The sequence below is a fragment of the Saccopteryx leptura genome, chromosome 11, assembly GCF_036850995.1.
Source record: "Saccopteryx leptura isolate mSacLep1 chromosome 11, mSacLep1_pri_phased_curated, whole genome shotgun sequence".
NCBI lineage: Eukaryota > Metazoa > Chordata > Mammalia > Chiroptera > Emballonuridae > Saccopteryx > Saccopteryx leptura.
Window position 1 is genome coordinate 5,593,305 of NC_089513.1, and position 20,362 is coordinate 5,613,666.

Here is a 20,362-nt window from a genome sequence, read left to right on the forward strand (position 1 = left end):
GCCAGGAAGCAGAAAAGACTACGGCAGGTCATCGAATCCCACTGGGAGAACTGTGATCAAGGCAGCATGGAGTCAGTGCTGTGGGCGCTGTGGGCCCAGGGTGAGACACAACGCAACATGGGCAGTGCGTGCAGACGGGTGCTCGGGGGAGAGATGCACGGGCGGCACTCCTGCACATCAAGGTTCCACATCCACACGGTTTGGAGAACAGAGCATTTACACTACGATGCCAAAGGCAACATGGCTGATTGATTACTTCTGGTGCCTCTGACCCAGATGGCACAACCAGTCAGGGGCAGAGGTGGCATTCCCACTGTGGCCCGCCAGACTGGGAGGGACGTGGTTCCATCACGTCAAGTTTCCCCAAGATCCTTGGGCTGGCCCAGCTGTGCCTAACATCCCTTGTGCTCCCAAGCAACTTGCCAGCTCTCCTGTCGGACAAAATTCCTCAGGTATTAGAGAGAGAGAGAAAAACCTATTTATTTTTAATAAATTACTAAAAGCCATCAATTCACTATTTGGACCATCACCATTGTATAACGCATTTGAGCCCATGCTCAGACCTCTACATAAGAAAACAGGATCATGGGTAGGTTGGGAATTTGAAGCAAAGAGAAATGAAGAGAGGAAAAGAAGATGAGAAGACGGAAGACCAATCATAAAGAAAGACGCACGCTCGAATGTCAGAGTCTGTGAGGACGAGCAGGTGTGCAGGGATCATTCCGGAGGACGGGGCACAAAGGTTATAAAACCAGGGGAAGCGGGAGGCCGACGGATAGGTCTGTGGACCTGCCTCCACCGTGGATTTCTGGAAGACCTAACTGAGGTGTTGTGCACGTGCACACACACCGTGTAATAAAAATTGCCAAGCGCAGGACTGACACCAAGCTCACATTGCTTCTTAACTACAGGGCTACCCACGGCCATCGGCAGGCTGACCAGCTCCAGGAAGGCAGCACGCTGTGCAGCTCGGAACACGGTTTTCATGCGCCACCTTCGGGGCTGGTTATGCAGACACAGTTTGAGGAATAATGACTTACAAGACTAAGTATAATGGTCAAGAGAGGAAGAAAAATGTTCAGGAGAAGCCAGTTTTTCTCATGTACCAAGACCTGAGGGATTCCTATGCTGCAGGTCCCCACGAAGGATGCATCGCCTACCTTCGGGTCGGCACCCCCCCATCAGCCCCACAGTGAGTGCCCCACAGCACCCCTCTGACCACGTCCCTCGACAGGGGCATGCGCATAAAGCCAGGGAAGACTGTAAATATAAATGTTTTGCAAAGGCCAAAGCTAATGCCTGATTGTCTACATATTTGTTCTCTTGGTTCTGACTTGATCTAAGACTGAAATTTGGAGCAGCAAGTCTACATTACTGCATATCGTTCAAGTCATCTGGAAGGAATGTTCTAGGTGGATGTCTAGGCTGACTTCCTATAGCTTACAAGTTTCTTTGGGAAAAACTTGTAGACAATCTACACTGTAAATTAAGGATAGAACGATTTGTCTTGTGCATAAACATAGAAGAAGACTAGAGTTTTAATCCTCTAATAAAAGTTAAAGATGGACGCTTCAGTAGAAAATTCGGCAACGTACACATAGAGATGGGCAGAGGGAAGGCTGGTGGGAAGGACAAGCTTTCTCAGCAACCAGGCCACAGATCCGCTTGAGCAGTAGCTCTCAAAGTTCTGTAATGCAGTGGTCCCCAACCTCTTTTTGGCCACAGACCGGTTTAATGTCAGAAAATATTTTCACAGACTGGCCTTTAGGGTGGGAGGAATAAATGTATCACGTGACCAAAACAAGCATCAAGAGTGAGTCTTAGACAGATGTAACAGAGGGAATCTGGTCATTTTTTTCAAAATAAAACATCATTCAGACTTAAATATAAATAAAATGGAAATAATGTAAGTTATTTATTCTTTCTCTGTGGACCGGTACCAAATGGCCCAGGGACCGGGACCGGTCCGCAGCCCGGGAGTTGGGAACCACTGCCGTAATGTACAGCTTAGAAATAAGTGTGTTATCCCAGAGAATGTTTAAAGCAGGTGTTGCAAATTATCCATTTAAACCATTTACAAGTGATGCAGTATTGTACCTAAAGGACTTCTAACTTTAATGAAGATAACTTCTTGGTGTATCTCCAAGAAAAAAAATGGATAAAAAATTTAATCCCAAGTAACTAAATGAGTTCAATAGGATTTTTGTTATAAGCCAATTACACTTGGAAGATGTTTGCCAAAAATATCGCAGAGGTGTTCGGAGGGATTGATCCCCAGCCGTTCTGACCGAAGGCGGACCATGCACCAACCGAAGGCCAGGTCCAGTTTTTGACAGTAATGCCTTTTAGTCCTTTATATTCTCAGTAGCCAGAGGGCAGTCAGTATCCAGAGCAGTCACATGTCATCAAGATAAGACAGAAAAGAAGGGAGGCCAAGTGCCCACCATGGACGAAGAGCAGTTCCATAGTCTTTGGACAGACGCCGTCCCCCTCAGTGTAGTGTGCACAGTAGATACTGGCATCCCTGCTCCACAGGGGGCCAAGGTAAGGCGGAGTCAACATTCGTTCCCCACAGGCAGCCCCGCCAGCCTTGGGCTCGCCACTCACCTCTGCCTGAGCTTATCGTAAAACTCCATCCATGCCTCCAATCAGGTGAGGTTTCCAGAGCTCCTGCTGAGCCCACAGGACCGATTCCCCCATCTGCTACGACAGCCAGCGTCCTTTGGCTTCAGACTCGGAATCATGTATCACATCAGAAATCCAAGGTGACAGAAAAATAACACAAAATCTATGGGGAGGGGGTATTTTTGGTTATTTTTACAAAATAACAATAAACTGCTGGAGTCAAAGACAGCAGACGAGAACACTGGCATTCAGAAATTTTTTTTACAAGTTGACACCCCGAATCAGGCTGAGGATTTTCTTGGAGAAGGTTTGCCTATGGTTTCCAGCCAGGGTACCCTGAACCTTTGCTGGAAAGGGGAGGTCTAGGTGCCCATCTTGCAACCCTGTTCCATCCACACCGCCCACTGAGCAGCCTTGCGGGATGCTCAGAGCTTTGGAAGCAAGTGAGAATGAAATGCTGCTGTCCTGAGTTTCTGAGCAGTGACTTTGCTGCACCTAACACACTGGCCACAGCGTCCTGCGTGACATCCAGTCAGATGAGAACCACACACATGCTGAGCGCCCACTAAACTCAAGGTCGTCTGCTGAGGAAGACTGGACAGAGGATGAGCCGTTCCTCCCAGACTGAAGGAGCTGGAAGCCAGAGTTGGAGTAAGGAAATAAATACACACACCAGACAAACACAGAGGACTGACTTCAGCCATGGGTTCAATTCAAGTTCCATCACATATGCCCTGATCCCTTTGCTTAACCTGTCAGCAAGTGTTCAGCACAGCATCTGTCCCTGATTAATTCCCTAACAAATTGTAATTATAATGATCTGTACTACGCCCAGAAAGTGAGAGAACTGTAGTGATCACTGTTGGCCTTCTAGGCACTGTAGATATATACACATACATATATGCTATCAACATACTGGTTAATTCTCCTACTCCCCTGAAGTACAATGACTAACTCCATTCATTTGGCAAAGTCCACGTGACCTGTCAGTAGCAATACTGGGTTCAATCCCTGATGCCATGTGACCCCAAACCTGTGCTCTTTCCACAACTGAACACTCGGGGCTACAACCAGTGTCCAATACAGCAGCCACCAGCCAGCCTGGCTGTTTGCCTTTAAATTCTAATTAGTTACAGCAAATTAATTAAGACTCCAGTTCCCCAGGTTTCCTAGGGCTGCAAAGTCACATGTTCTGTGGCCAGTCAGTTAGATAGTGGAGATAGGGAGGGAGGGTTCCACAAGCACAGAAAGTTCTACCACACGTGACACCGCTAGGCAAGGGACAATGACGAGTATTTTGGACAGGCCAGGAAAACAAGTGTCTGCCCAGTGAAGGCGATGACAACACGGAGGTGTGCCATCTATTCTCACAGTCCTGAGTCATGCGGCCGCCATCGTGGTGAGCACAGTTGAGTAAAACACCTGTCTCTTCTGCTTTCTAGATCTGAGCGCTTGGATTATGCGTGCAGGTGAGAGGCGGACCATGCAAGACAGTGAAGCAGAGGCTGATGGGTAGGATGCCCCTAAGTATTCTTTCCTTTGACTCAGTTGGTCAGTAAGTCTTTAAAAGGTGAGCCCACAAGAGCCGGTATGACTGAATATCATTTCATGGTCTGTGAAGAGTGAGCCCTCCTCTCATCATCTGCCCCGGACCCAGTAGCTGAGTAGTCATGAGCAACGGCCATTTCTGACCAGGTTCTAAGAAACCATACTGTGTCAGAACTCCATATAGTGAAAAACTCCACAGGAACACAAAATCGTAAGACAGCTGAAAACAGAACAACAGTAGTAGTAAAAAGATCGAGAAGGGGACAATGCCCATAATTGCATTATTTTTATGTAGCACATTTCTCTCACATAAAAAAAAGTGGATTGCCTTAGTACTGCTTGAAAAATGTAGAATAAAAGAGATGCATTCTAAGCAAAAGATAGTCACACCCAGGACATTCGGAGTCGGTGCTGCTAAGCCTACTGGCTTTTGTTATTTTCAAGATCTGCATTATTTAGAATAGATATTTAGACTTTGTTTAGATGGGCTAAGACAATAAGGAGGAAGAAAATACCGACTTCAATATGAAATAAAATAAGGCGAACATCAATGCATCCCTTTCATGGCTGGGACCTCACACAGTTGTTCAAGTGCTGCAGACGTCTTTTAAAAAAATTCCTTTGTAAAAGAAAAGCAGTATGTGGCTTGCAAGGGACAGATTCCATAGTCGTTTTGTCCCATAAAAAGATACAAAAGTTCCATAGCATTAAACACAGATGGCAAGGCAACTAAAGAAAGAGACCCACCCACCTTTAAAGAGTCTAATTTCACCCTCAATTTTCATTTTTCTAAATATGAAACATAGAGTTCTTCTTCTAAACACTCTTGGTTGTACATTGATGGTTTCCCATCAGGACCCTGCCTCCTTCCTCTCCAATGTTCCAAACTTCAGATTTTTGAAACTTTGTTTCCATCGAATAAATGTGCCTCTGAACTCTTCCTTTTTCTGACCAATTAACTTTTCTCACTCTCAAATGGTTCCTACACAAGCAGCCCCTTCTTACCCGGTTAAGCACCCCGTGATGAGCAGAGCAAGGAAATAAAATGGAGTCACTATAGTCAAACTGCTTAACTACTAAAATCATGTAGGTTCAGACAGGATGAGGGAACGATTCCATTCTTGTTTTAAAGAGCCCAGGATATTAAACATTTGACCTTTCCAGTCCTGTGTCAATGCCTGGATGTATATCAAACCTCCAGACAACCCTCTGGCTGCACCCTAAAGGACTGAGGAAAGAATGTTCCTGTATCCAGACAGCCAGTGACATTCACTAGACAGACCATAACTGGTCACTTAGAGCATCACCATCTCAGACAAATCTATAGGCAAAACATGCAGGACTGATTCTTTTCAACAACATACATTTTAGTGTAAGACTTCTCAGCTTTGTGTCTTTCTTCTTTGGAACACTGGTATTGCCTAGACGTGTTTCTGGTTGGCAAACACTAAGACCCTTGAATAAATCTTTAGTATTTATTTCTAGCAAAGCCTCTATTCTTTTTGAGTTCATTTGACACTTGTCGTCATAAATTCTCAGTATCATTTCCTAACAGTTGAAGGACAATAAATATCCCTACCTACAGGTAATTTATAATTCATTTCAGAAGATGTCATATACACAAGGTATGGTGAATGATAATAAAACCAGTAAATTACTCATTCATCAAAGACTTTCTGAGGACAGTATTTATTATATAACTGAGGTAGTTGGGGGAGTTTTTTAATAAGAAGTGGCACTTAATTGGGGACCAAAATAAAGAGAGGACTGTAATAAAGACGAAGGAAAGGAAAAACAATATCCATGAGTAATGACCATATTTGAAGGATTCTAAGAAGCCCAGACTACTCTTTCTAAATTCAGGGAACAGAAATGACATGTGTTACATTTTAGAAAACAGTAAGTAATCCGATTTTATGAGAGGAAAGAGTTTTCTAAACTTTTGTAATCGCTGAGCTCTACTGACCTTTTTTTCTAGAATATTCAGGACTGGGAATCTCTTCTCTCCAGTGATTTAAGCTCACCCATTGGGGAATTTATTAGATCCAAAGGAAACACTCATTCCTAAGCAATCTTTCTATAATTCAGGATCTTCCAAATCCTGGTGAGAAGTACAGTGAAGACCTTAGCCTCTGAGAGTTTTGCCCCTTTGTGGGTGCCAACGGGGAGAAACAAAACCGAATAGAGGACCATCAGTGTCATCCCCTCTTGTCAGGGGTCGTGGACTGATTAATCTAAATGACGACCGTTTCACAGTGCCCTCCACGTATACGGCTCTCTCACACTTGTTGACTTGCTCTCACAATTACTAAATTTTAGTGTCATTATTTAGACTTTGCTAAGGCACAAGCGAGTATCTCTACTAATGAAAAAATCTGAGGTTAAGTGCTGTCTTTGATCACCCTGTTGTGCATGGCAGAGACAAGGTTTTTTCTCCCGGCCTTGGGACACCCCAAATGCTCCTCCTCCCATGTCATGATCACCAGTATAGAACCCAGACCTGGGTAGCACTGGCCGAGGAGGTCACCCTATGCTTCCCTGTGGGTTCTCCCCTAACTGATACCTCCCAGGACTCAAATGCAAAGCTGAGTTAACCACCCTAACCTACTGCACAGCCAATTAAGTAAAACTATGAGAATACCATGCTTGACCGTTATATACTCCAGACTGTCACTATGCCCTTCTCCCTGATCAATTACGCGGTATATTCATAACATTACTGACCAAAGGCTAGATCACTGCAATTCCTCCCCACTGCAGGGCCATATAAGTTTTCCTGACTTATAATCCATAGAGTTTTTAAATACCTGAAGATGTAAATGTTAAGTATATGTCTACCTACCATCCACTCAATTATGATTTCCTGTACACACAAAAGACTTCATTTTGTACATGCCACAGTCCACAGAAACAGCAGTTAGAGAACCACTCAAGTTGCTATTAATTTGAAAAACAATTCAACCACCTCAGATTACAGAAAGATTCACCCAGCACAGGTCAGATCTCTTTTCTGAGTTTTGACCTTGTATGGTCCACACAGCAAGGTCAACTCTGCGCATAAAATTAGGGAACTGAGGTGTACCCATCTCAGTACTGCATCCGCCACTGGCCAGTCAATATACACAGAGTCTCTATGGGAACCTCAACAGCTCAGGTGAGTCAGGGCATCCGTTCCCCGTGAAAGATGTAAACAACACTACAAGAGTGAGAAGGAAAGAATTGTGGGCTTCGAACACAAGCTTGAATGGTTTCTTCAATTTCCTAAAAAAATAAATAGCATAGCAGAGTCTAATTTTCGGGGGGGGGGTGTTAATTTTCCTCAACATGAAACTACATCTTCAAGTATGTTCTGTCCACATTCAGAAGGAGACACGTGACAGAGCAAAAGGCAGCAACACCAACCTCCCCAAGGACCAGCTCCCTGGTTCCCGAGGGAACCACCATGCTACACATCTTTCTGTCAGCCGACCTTTTGCTTTTTAGTATTCATGGAAACAGCAAATAAGCACATTGAGCTGATTTCAGGGGCTTCTATAACGCCTTTGCTTCCCACCTTAAATGTGAAACCCAAGTGTGCTTATGTGACATGGGAGTGCACCTTCCTTCCATCTTGGCAGAGAGCGACTGGACACGTCAATGAGAGTCACCAGGAAGTCAGCCATTCCCACGTCCTCGCCGCCTTGTCATTCGTCTTCCTCCGTCCCCCCGGGCTCCCTCTCCTTCCGAGCAAGCACGTGGGGCTGAGGAGGAAAAGTCAAGTGCAATGAACAAGAACCAGTTCCTTGTCAGCTAAGAGGCTATTTAAGGGGCTGAGAAATGAACATTTAACACAATGTACAATTCAGCCTCAGTAAATCGCCTCTTTGGGTTTCCTGAGAGGGTCCTACCAAACAATGGTGCCCGGCGCTTATGGCCACATTTATCCTTGTAGCATCCACGAGCCCCATGCCGCCTGAGAAAAACCAGACATCACTGCACAAAGCTGAATCTCCGCTCTTTAGCGTCACTTGGTAAGACAGATGGCTGAGAGATAACTTCTTCAAAGGCAGGCAAGAGACGATCAGATGTCGTGGGCTCGAGAGAAGCCAGCTGGCACTGCCAGCCATGCCAGGCAGGCTACCAACTTATAATTCAAATGTTGGGATGTTTATCAGTAGAATGGTGAACTTCCTGAAGCAAAGATATACTGTTTTTGCCAGACAGTGATATGAGCTAAAATGCTATTTTATTCCACGTAGTGGGTCAGAAAAAAGCTTACAAGCTAAGAACCCATCTTAACACAAAATCTCCATTTGTCCACAAAGGGGACCCCAAGTGTGGTAGCCATAACACACAAATGTAATGTGCTATGATTTGGAGTCCCATTTATTTATAAGACCTAGCCTATTCCCAGGGCTAAGAGGCCTGGGATCCTTGGACTAAAATCATTCTTTTAACTTAAAGTATCATTCTCTAAAATGGGTAGATTGTGTATGACCTGGCACAGTTCACACAGGATCACGTGGAAAGGTATTGACCTGCTATCACATGGCACAGCAGGAACTGGACAGATAAGCATGGACCCAAAACAGCTTGTCTGCCCACCTTCAGAACTCAGGACGCCACAGTGACAGGCACAGACCAGTGGTGACCATGCGTCCCGGTGTAGCGAGTGGATCGGGGAACATACGTGTATTGGGGATAAGGACAGACTGCAGCAGACGACTAGGAAAGCATTAGAAAGCTTCTCATTTCTAGCCTACTTTCTAGTGTAATCCCACTCTAGAATAATCACTGACTCCGGGCAATAGGAACAGAGGCTGAGGGGCCACCCCCATGAAAGGCCCAACCCTAAGGGGGACATCTGGGGGCCGACAGAAAACAGCATGTCAGGCAACCAGGACAGAAGACTCAGGAGAGTCAATATACACTGTTCATTTTCACATGGGTCCCTTACACTGTTTTCCTTTCTGTCTGCAGCCAGGGGTTTTTAATAGGACAATTATTTGCTATTCAGAGGCATTCCAATTATTTCTTTAAAAGGGAAAAAAAAAGTTCTATGGGATTATCAAGTTTCTCCTTTCGAGAAAACTGTTACTGCCCCGTGTGGCATCCACCGTGGTGGTTTTGATTATGTAGTAATCAATTATTTATTACTAATAACAACCATTTTAAGGAGCAAAAGCATAGAGCGCATAGAGCTTTCATTCCCTCTAGACAGGAAGAGCCAAATACACTTGACATAAATTGGAAACTGGACAGCACGGTGGAGGCCACAGGATGAGCAGTCCAGGCGCAGGGCGCAGAGGGAGCGCCTCGTGCCAGCACGTGGGCTGGGGGCAGGTGGGCAGTCGTAATGAGGAGCAGCCAAGCTGCCTCGGCAGAAGCAGAGTGAGTTTATTAAATTCCAGCACGGCTCCCAGCTGCTCATTAGCTGTGAATCCTCTGGAGAGGAGCGCAGGGCTGCTGCTCTTATTATTACTTTAAAGAAGCAAAAAATGTGATTTTTAATAGGATGCGTACTGGAGACATTGATTTATTAAAAGTTTTTTGTTTTGTTTTTTAACTCAAGCTCTTTGTGCTTTTGGGGACAAAGCCCTCTAAGGTGTATGTGTCTGTATGTGTGTCCTGATGGTGACAGTCTCCACCAGGGTGCCTGGGCCTCTTCCATTTGCAAGGATAATCGGTGTATAAATACTCTTGGTGACTGTGGTCCGTCTCCACCATTAAACACGTACCTCCATGTTTGCACACCAGCCTCCTCCTTCCTAGTGGGATTCTTTAGACAAGTGTAAGCATGACTTCTTGGGTCGATTCACGTCTCCTCTTCCTTAGACGACAGAAGCGTTGAGTCCCTGCGATGGAAGCACAGGGCTACCTCCCTGATCAGAACGTGCTTACATCCTTCACTGTTCACTGCAGGCTGAAGACAGATCACAGGTGTTCTATTCCTAAGAGCGCCCTGGAACAGTCAGGTCACATCATGACTGCCCCTTCGCGCTGACCCGGAGATACGCGAAGAGCAACCTTGCCACCACCATGCCCGGGGACTAAAGGAGGATTTGCTTCTCCCCAAATCAAATAGTGCGTTTTAGATCCTCCATCTCCTTGACATTTTTTGACACATCCAACTCTTTCCCTGGCTGAGATGCTTCCTCTGGTTTACACAGGGATACACTCACGCGGATCCCTGCCTCTAAGCCAAGTCCCTGCTGCCTCCTCCCCAACACGTGTACACTGACCCTGCTCCCAGGCCCGGCCTGTCTGTGCACAGCCCCCAAATGCAATCATCCATCCGCCACTCCTCTGTCATGCCCAGAGAAAAGCCACCCGTGATTGAGTCTATCACCACCTCGGTGCCTCTGAAAATCAAATCTTTCTTGACAACTCATTCTTCATCCAAAGCCTCGACTGTGTCTTGATCATTCTATCCCATAGACTTTCCTGGAGAAAAGAATGGGGTTGTCATCTGTAACAGAACTGCACACCCAAGTGATGAGCTCCCGAATGTGTCCCTTTCCGATAGCCCTCCTGGGAGACAGTGACGACTGGAAAGTTAGTCAAAACTGAAGCCAGGAAACATCAGTTTTTATATGTGATTAGGCTATATTTTTCTTAGCATTCATTATGTCTATTTTCTTTTTTAAAAATCAAAATCGCCAAGGTTCGTTAAGTGGCAGTTTCTCTGGAATTTCATCAATGGGCTAGATGCCCTCAAACATGTTATCTCCTCTCCCTTCCTGGAAAATCAAGAATTATCTACCAACACAGTCTTTTACAGGGGACATCGAGACCCGCAAGGTGCCCTGCTCACCTGCACATACTCTGCGTGGTTTTTTTTGCTAATTTAACAGCCCTGAATGGATGGGAGAGAAAGCGTCTGCACAGAGAGCCACATGGCCATATCCAATGGCGAAAAACTCTGATGGCCACCTGTTAACAGAACCTGCAGAGGCCTGTCCCGCTGATAGGTGCGGTTGTTCCGGCCTCTGGGCTGGGGAGCTCAAAGACCCAGCCCCCCCCCCACCAAGGAGGGCAGCTCTGAGTCAGAGAGTGCCCCCCCACCAAGGCGGGCAGCTCTGAGTCAGAGAGTGCCCCCCCACCAAGGAGGGCAGCTCTGAGTCAGAGAGTGCCCCCCCCACCAAGGCGGGCAGCTCTGAGTCAGAGAGTGCCCCCCCACCAAGGCGGGCAGCTCTGAGTCAGAGAGTGCCCCCCCACCAAGGAGGGCAGCTCTGAGTCAGAGAGTGCCCCCCCCACCAAGGCGGGCAGCTCTGAGTCAGAGAGTGGCCCCCCCACCAAGGCGGGCAGCTCTGAGTCAGAGAGTGCCCCCCCCACCAAGGCGGGCAGCTCTGAGTCAGAGAGTGGCCCCCCCCACCAAGGCGGGCAGCTCTGAGTCAGAGAGTGCCCCCCCCCACCAAGGCGGGCAGCTCTGAGTCAGAGAGTGGCCCCCCCCACCAAGGCGGGCAGCTCTGAGTCAGAGAGTGGCCCCCCCCACCAAGGCGGGCAGCTCTGAGTCAGAGAGTGCCCCCCCCACCAAGGCGGGCAGCTCTGAGTCAGAGAGTGGCCCCCCCACCAAGGCGGGCAGCTCTGAGTCAGAGAGTGGCCCCCCCACCAAGGCGGGCAGCTCTGAGTCAGAGAGTGGCCCCCCACCAAGGCGGGCAGCTCTGAGTCAGAGAGTGCCCCCCCCACCAAGGCGGGCAGCTCTGAGTCAGAGAGTGGCCCCCCCACCAAGGCGGGCAGCTCTGAGTCAGAGAGTGGCCCCCCCACCAAGGCGGGCAGCTCTGAGTCAGAGAGTGCCCCCCCACCAAGGCGGGCAGCTCTGAGTCAGAGAGTGGCCCCCCCCCCCAAGGCGGGCAGCTCTGAGTCAGAGAGTGGCCCCCCCCCCACCAAGGCGGGCAGCTCTGAGTCAGAGAGTGGCCCCCCCCCACCAAGGCGGGCAGCTCTGAGTCAGAGAGTGCCCCCCCCCACCAAGGCGGGCAGCTCTGAGTCAGAGAGTGCCCCCCCCACCAAGGCGGGCAGCTCTGAGTCAGAGAGTGGCCCCCCCACCAAGGCGGGCAGCTCTGAGTCAGAGAGTGGCCCCCCCACCAAGGCGGGCAGCTCTGAGTCAGAGAGTGCCCCCCCCACCAAGGCGGGCAGCTCTGAGTCAGAGAGTGGCCCCCCCACCAAGGCGGGCAGCTCTGAGTCAGAGAGTGCCCCCCCCACCAAGGCGGGCAGCTCTGAGTCAGAGAGTAGCCGGCCTCGACAGTGAACACAGTCTTTCTTCCTGCCTCAATGCACATCTGTCAAACAATTAGGATGCATACATTTAAAATGTCATTTACTATCCTTACATTTTCAAGACAAGGGTTAACATTTTTCAGAAGCCACACACAAAAAAAGTCAGGATCATGTCAGTGGTGCTATAAATTTTTAATTTTATTTATTTACTTTTTATTATATCTTATAAAGAAGACCAGTTTTATTATGCGATTACAAAAGCATTAGATTTCTGGGGGGGTGGAGGGGAGGTCAAAAAATAGAACATTACAACTATGTTGATGTATACGGTGACAGTTCCTGAAAATCCCACCGCCTTAGAAATGCACCATTAACATACGATCTATAGACTTACACGCACACATGAACACATACCCGGTCAACCACCTGCCTCTACCTTTGTATGAGGGCTTCCTGTGAACACCCCAAAAAGACCTTAGGAGGAAACTTCCTTCTGTTTCACCTTAAGAATCTAATAAATATTTTAGATTGGCATTTCCTTTGTTTCACACTGACATTTGGAATGAGAGTAGAAGAGCCAGAAAAAGAAATAGAAAAAGGTTTCCTCCACTCCCCACCAGACTCCTCACATTCAAACACTAACACTGATGTGTAACATCTACAAGGGTCGCTGAGTTCATGACCAACTCGTGCGGGGTCCGGACCAGTGATGCCAACAGAGGGGGGGTCCGCTGTTCGTCCCCTAAACGCACAAACTTACAGCCAATGCTCCATGGCTTTCAGATCCATTTATTTAACATGTTCCATTGAGTCAGATCTCGGTCTAGGCTACTCAATTACCAGTCCACAGGCAGCCGCTGAGAGAGACACCATTTCACATGTGAATAAAAAATCAATGATATAGAAATATGACACGAATTTTTAATTAAATGATATCTTTTTACAAGTTATTTGCTCTAAGTCCTTGAATGCCCAAGATACTCAACCTCAGGTCACAGATGGCACAACAGTCCTCACAGAGCAGAAGCAAGCAGAACACAGAGGTCAGCAGGACTCCACAGAGTAGGCTGGCAGGCGCCTCCGGGCAGCGGTCCTCAACCCTGAGAGCTTGTTAGTATGATCGGGGTGGATATCTCCCCCTCCCCATATCATTGAAGGCATTAGCATTCGTCAGGGAAAAGGTCAGAGCACTACTGCAGCCTGTGTGGCTGTGGGTGGAGACTGGCCACTTCCTTCCCTTCCCCACTCTGCCTTTAGAACCCTCAGGGCCGGTGAATTACAATCTAAGCATGATCGGTGCTGTTTGCTCTGCTTGGTGGCCTGCATCCTGAAGTTCATTAATCCCCATTTCCAAAGCTCTTTGTAGCTGACATCAACTGGGGGCAGCCACCAAATAAAACAAAACATTCTAGGAACACAACATACAGGAAACACAAAGTCCAACGGGCAACAGAATTGTACTCAATGAGCCAAGAACTTGGAATTAGCATAACACACCTGTTAGATGCATTTGTAAAGAATTATCACCAATATGAAAAGGGAAGAAGGGGTTACAGGGAACCAAGCAGAAGTGTTATATCTAAAAAGATAATGTTGCCATAAGGGACACACTAGACCGGTGCAGTCGTTAGATTACTGTCAGAGAACAGGCACACTACCTTCCCCCACGCCGCTTTAACCTGTCCCTGACACCTTCCTGTCTGACCTGGACTGGAGCAGAACATGGTCCAGTGGCTGGGAGCAAGCCACTGGGCTGTCCCACCCCAGGAGCCAGTGCTCTCTCTGGACTGCACTTCCCTGACCCAAAAATCACAACAATGGTTATTTGTTTTGTTTGTTGTTGTTGTTGTTTTTTACAGAGACAGAGAGAGAGTCAGAGAGAGGGATAGACAGGGACAGACAGACAGGAACAGAGAGATGAGAAGCATCAATCATTAGTTTTTCATTGCGCATTGCAACACCTTAGTTGTTCATTGATTGCTTTCTCATACGTGCCTTGACCACGGGCCTTCAGCAGACCGAGTAACCCCTTGCTGGAGCCAGCGACCTTGGGACCAAGCTGGTGAGCTTTTGCTCAAACCAGATGAGCCTGCTCTCAAGCTGGCAACCTCAAGGTCTCGAACCTGGGTCTTCCGCATCCCAGTCCAATGCTTTATCCACTGCACCACCGCCCAGTCAGGCCAACAATGGTTATTAATCCACACCCCTGGCCCTGGAGAGCAGGGCACCCGATGGTGAAGACAGCCCTCCTGGTAGGCACACGGACAAGTGCCCCCCTCAAACCACCAGACTGGAGAAGTTGCACATTTCAGCCAATTGCTTCTGTCTCCGACTCTGCACGAGGACAGCACAGCAAACGGATGGAGATGGAGACTGGACAGCCCATGTCAGTTCAGCCCCTGTGTCACAGGCTAGCCCAGGCACTGTCAATCCAAGCCCGCATCTTCGATGAGACTTTTGTGACCATCTGAGCACACTGAGCTAAATGTACCATATGGACAGGTATGCACGCACACCCCGCCCCCCCCCCAAGGCGAGGACGGCGTCTGCTTGCTGTTTCCCATTCCTGCAGAGCCGCAGGGGGTGTGCGGCGTTCCACCACAAGGCCCAGGTCACCCATAATTCTGTTTCACAACAAACGTTTCTTAGGAAATGTCTGATCCACAGTAATTCCTGCAGGGAAGGAAAGCAGATCTTTAAATGTTTCTAACAAACTAGCCTGACCAGGCGGTGGTGCACTGGATAGAGCGTCGAACTAGGATGCGAAGGACCCAGGTTCGAAACCCCAAGGTCACTGGCTTGAGCAAGGGGTCACTCGGTCTGCTGTAGCCCCCCCCCCCCCGGCCAAGGGAACATATGAAAAAGCAATCAATGAACAATTAAAGTGCCACAACTATGAGTTGATGCTTCTCATCTCTCTCTCCCTTTCTGTCTGCTCCTATCTGTCTCTCTCAAAAAAAAAAAAAAACAACCCAAAAAACATTTATCCACTGGCCCTCCCAAAATGCTCTTGATGCTTTTCTTGTTCCCACTGCTTGGAACCCATCACTGACCAGGGAGAGAGTGTTCCTGCCTCTCCACCTGGTAAAGTTGTTCAGAGGGACCTCACTCCTTGTTTCCTCACCAGATTAAAAGTGTCTCAGAGCACAAGGGTGTTGACAGAATATTAGTTTTCAAACTACAGTCACCCAGCAGCATTTCACAACATGCCGAAATAATCTTTTTAAAAATTAAATAAATGCATTTTTACAAAACCGTATGCTCTAGCACCTCCGCTTTCCCACTGCAGGAAGTTCTGAAATCACATCTGCTCACCTGGAAATGCTCAGAAAGCCCACTGGAAAGTACTGCTGCTCTTCACTTGTGTTGGAGGCACTATTCCAATCAAGACCTCCACACAGCCCTTAATGCACACTCGGGTGACTCCAGCGGAACATCACCCGAAGCTCTTCCCTTCGTATCCAACCCTGTCAGGTGGCCTAAACCGGGCAAGGCAGGGCGAGTTTTCCGGTGACCTTCCCGGCAGCTGGGCTGGCTTTCATCGGATAGCTCATTAGAGCGCACGGGCCAATTGACAAGGTTATCCCGAGCTGAGGAGAGGAGCCAAACACATCATTTGCATATTATATTAATGACATTCGGAGCACCATTTGGTGTTCCTAGGGGGATAGAAGAACAAGCTGCAATTTTCACAATCATTAATTGTTTAAAGGAAACGGCGATTATGGTAACTCTTAGGAAGCTACAGAATTTCAATGCAGCACAGAACATGAGGAATGCCATGCCATGGTGGCCCGGGAGGCCAACTCTTCAACCACCTCACCTGAGATGACCTCTCCAAAGGGAGATGAACAGCCTGTCACCCTGAGCAGGGTAGGGGCGCACGCCAACGACAGTGACAATCAGTCGTGCGGTTTCTTTCTCAGTGGATCAATGTGGCTGCAGGCGAGCATGCTGGCTCACGGGATTTGGTTGGACCCACCCAGATAATCCAGGATAACCACGCTATCTTCAAAGCGGCCATCTTACTTACATCTGCAGAGTGTCTGCTGCTATGCATGGTATATTCCAGGGTTTGAGGCATGAACTTTGGGAGGCCATAGACGTCTTTGGGGGGGCCATGCTGCCTACCACATTCAGTGATATTATGTCTTCACTTCCTGTTCATCTCATAGTAATTATTTTCTTTGTCTTTTGTCTCAACGTGTAGACAGACTTTAACATTTAACAAGTACTTGAAAATAATCTGAGAGTGATGGCGCGGTAGGAAGCGATACCGATAAATCTCCCCATAAACTCAACAAGTTCTTCAACCAGAAACAGAAAAACCTATCCTCGGAGCCTTCAGATGCTTCACAACACACCCGAAGGTATGATAGAGCGAAAGATTGGCTAGATATATGGTCAAACCCCGGGGGAAATAGGGAGTAAGAAATGCTCCGCCTTCCTCTCTAACCCAAACAGGACAGCTTTCACTAGAACTGAGAATATAGAAACTAAGGCGGGCATAGGGAGTGAATAGATCCAGGCCACGGTACAAACAGCCAAACCAGGCTGTGGCACAGAGATCCAAGCCGCGGAAAAACCTGGGCATTTCAAGCTAACACACGCGCCAAACCCAGACAAAGAAAGACAAGTGGGGCAGCCATTTTCCGCATCTCCTGGTCGGTGCACGTGGATAGTGGGCGAGAGATTCCTACAGACACTTCAGGGGTGGGCGCCGCCCGTGCTAACCCACAGAGAGGCAGAGTCAGAGGCCACTGTGTGGGCAAAAAGCAGAATCTCCTAGGAGCCCCAGCGCCCTGAGGGGACCGGGCACGGGAATGGAGCTGGAGCCAACTCCAACAGTGGAACTTTTCTATGCAGGAGGAGGGCTTTCTAAATGAGGTAACAAGCTTAGCTAATAGAACAGGCCAGATAGAAGGTAGGATTAGTGAAATAGAAGACAAGCAACTTGAGGCACAACAGAGAAAAGAAGAAAGAGACTCAAAAATTTTAAAAAATGAGATAGCCCTACAGGAATTATCTGACTTCATCAAAAAGAATAACGTAAGAATAATAGGTATATCAGAGGGAGAAGAGAGAGAAAATGGAATGGAGAACATACTCAAACAAATAATAGATGAGAACTTCCCAAGCCTGTGGAAAGAACTAAAACCTCTAATTCAAGAAGCAAACAGAACTTCGAGTTTTCTTAACCCCAACAAACCTACTTCAAGGCACATCATAATGAAATTGGCACAAACCAACTGCAAAGAAAAAATTCTCAAGGCAGCCAGGGAAAAGAAGAATACAACATATAAAGGAAGGCCCATTAGATTATCATCAGATTTCTCAACAGAAACTCTACAAGCTAGAAGAGAGTGGACCCCAATATTTAAAGTCTTGAAAGAGAGGAACTTTCAGCCACGAATACTATACCCATCAAAGCTATCCTTCAAATATGAAGGAGAAATAAAAACATTCACAGATACAGAAAAGATGAGGGAATTTATCACCAGAAAACCCCCACTCCAGGAATTACTAAAGGGGGCTCTCCGATCAGATACAAAGAATAAAAAACAACAACAACAAAGCCACAAGTATGCTCCAAGAAGAACATAACAAAACCAACTTTAAACTGTGACAACAAAAAAAAAGGGGGGGAGAGGATGGAGATTAACAGTAGCAAAGGGCGATGGAGTGCAAAAGTACTCACAAGTTAGTGCACTACAATGAACAGGGTAGGAACCCTTTTCATTACTTAATGGTAACCACCATTGAAAAATCCACCACAGAAGCACATGACTTTAAAAAGGTAGCAACAGAGGAAAGATGTATGGAACACAACCAAATAAAAACAAAAAATAGAAAAACTAAAGAGAAGAATCAAACAAGACACAAAACTAACAGAAAGCAAGATATAAAATGGCAATAAGGAACTCACGAGTGTCAATAATTACACTAATGTAAACGGATTAAACTCACTATAAAAAGGCACAGAGTAGCAGAATGGATCAAAAAAGAAAATCCAACTGTATGCTGCCTACAAGAAACTCATCTAAGTAACAAGGATAAAAACAAATTCAAAGTGAAAGGCTGGAAAACAATACTCCAAGCAAATAACATCCACAAAAAAGGAGGCGTAGCAATACTCATATCTGATAATGCTGACTACAAGACAGCAAAAGTACTCAGAGACAAAAATGGGCATTTCATAATGGCTAAGGGGACACTGAATCAAGAAGACATAACAATTCTTAATATATATGCACCAAACCAAGGAGCATCAAAATATATGACAGCTACTTATTGACCTTAAAACAAAAACTGACAAAAATACAATCATACTTGGAGACCTCAATACACTGCTGACGGCTCTAGATTGGTCATCTAAACAGAGAATCAACAAAGATATAGCGGCCTTAAACAAAACACTAGAGCACCTGGATATGATAAGACATCTACAGGACATTTCATCCCAAAGTTACTGAGTATACATTTTTCTCCAATGTACATGGATCATTCTCAAGAACTGACCATATGTTGGGCCACAAAAACAACATCAGCAAATTCAGAAAAATCGAAGTTGTTCCAAGCATATTTTCTGATCATAAAGCCTTGAAACTAGAATTCAACTGCAAAAAAGAGGAAAAAAATCCCACAAAAATGTGGAAACTAAACAACATACTTTTAAAGAATAAATGGGTCAAGGAAGAAATAAGTGCAGAGATCAAAAGATATATACAGACAAATGAAAATGACAATACGACATATCAGAATCTATGGGATGCAGCAAAAGCAGTGATAAGAGGGAAGTTCATATCACTTCAGGCATATATGAACAAACAAGAGAGAGCCCAAGTGAACCACTTAACTTCACACCTTAAAGAACTAGAAAAAGAAGAACAAAGACAACCCAAAACCAGCCGAAGAAAGGAGATAATAAAAATCAGAGCAGAAATAAATGAAATAGAGAACAGTAAAACTATAGAAAAAATTAATAGAACAAGGAGCTGGTTCTTTGAAAAGATCAACAAAATTGACAAACCCTTGGCAAGACTTACCAAGGAAAAAAGAGAAAGAACTCATATAAACAAAATCCAAAATGAAAGAGGAGAAATCACCACGGACACCGTAGATATACAAAGAATTATTGTAGAATACTATGAAAAACTATATGCCACTAAATTCAACAACCTAGAAGAAATGGATAAATTCCTAGAACAATACAACCTTCCTAGACTGAGTCAAGAAGAAATAGAAAGCCTAAACAGACCTATTAGTAGAGAAGAAATAGAAAAAAACATTAAAAACCTCCCCAAAAATAAAAGTCCAGGCCCAGACGGCTATACCAGTGAATTTTATCAAACCTTCAAAGACTTGGTTCCTATTCTACAGAAAGTCTTCCAAAAAATTGAAGAAGAAGCAATACTTCCAAACACATTTTATGAGGCAAACATAACCCTTATACCAAAACCAGGCAAGGATGGCACAAAAAAAAGAAAACTACAGACCAATATCTCTAATGAATACAGATGCTAAAATACTAAACAAAATACTAGCAAATCGAATACAACAACATATTAAAAAAAATAATACATCATGATCAAGTGGGATTCATCCCAGAATCTCAAGGATGGTTCAACATATGTAAAACGGTTAACATAATACACCATATCAACAAAACAAAGAACAAGAACCACATGATATTATCAATAGATGCAGAAAAGGCTTTTGATAAAATACAACACAATTTTATATTTAAGACTCTCAACAAAATGGGTATAGAAGGAAAATATCTCAACATGATAAAGGCCATATATGATAAACCATCAGCTAACATCATATTAAATGGCACTAAACTGAAGGCTTTCCCCCTTAAATCAGGAACAAGACAGGGTTGTCCACTCTCTTCACTCTTATTTAATGTGGTACTAGAGGTTCTAGCCAAAGCAATCAGACAAGACAAAGAAATAAAAGGCATCCATATCGGAAAAGAAGAAGTAAAGGT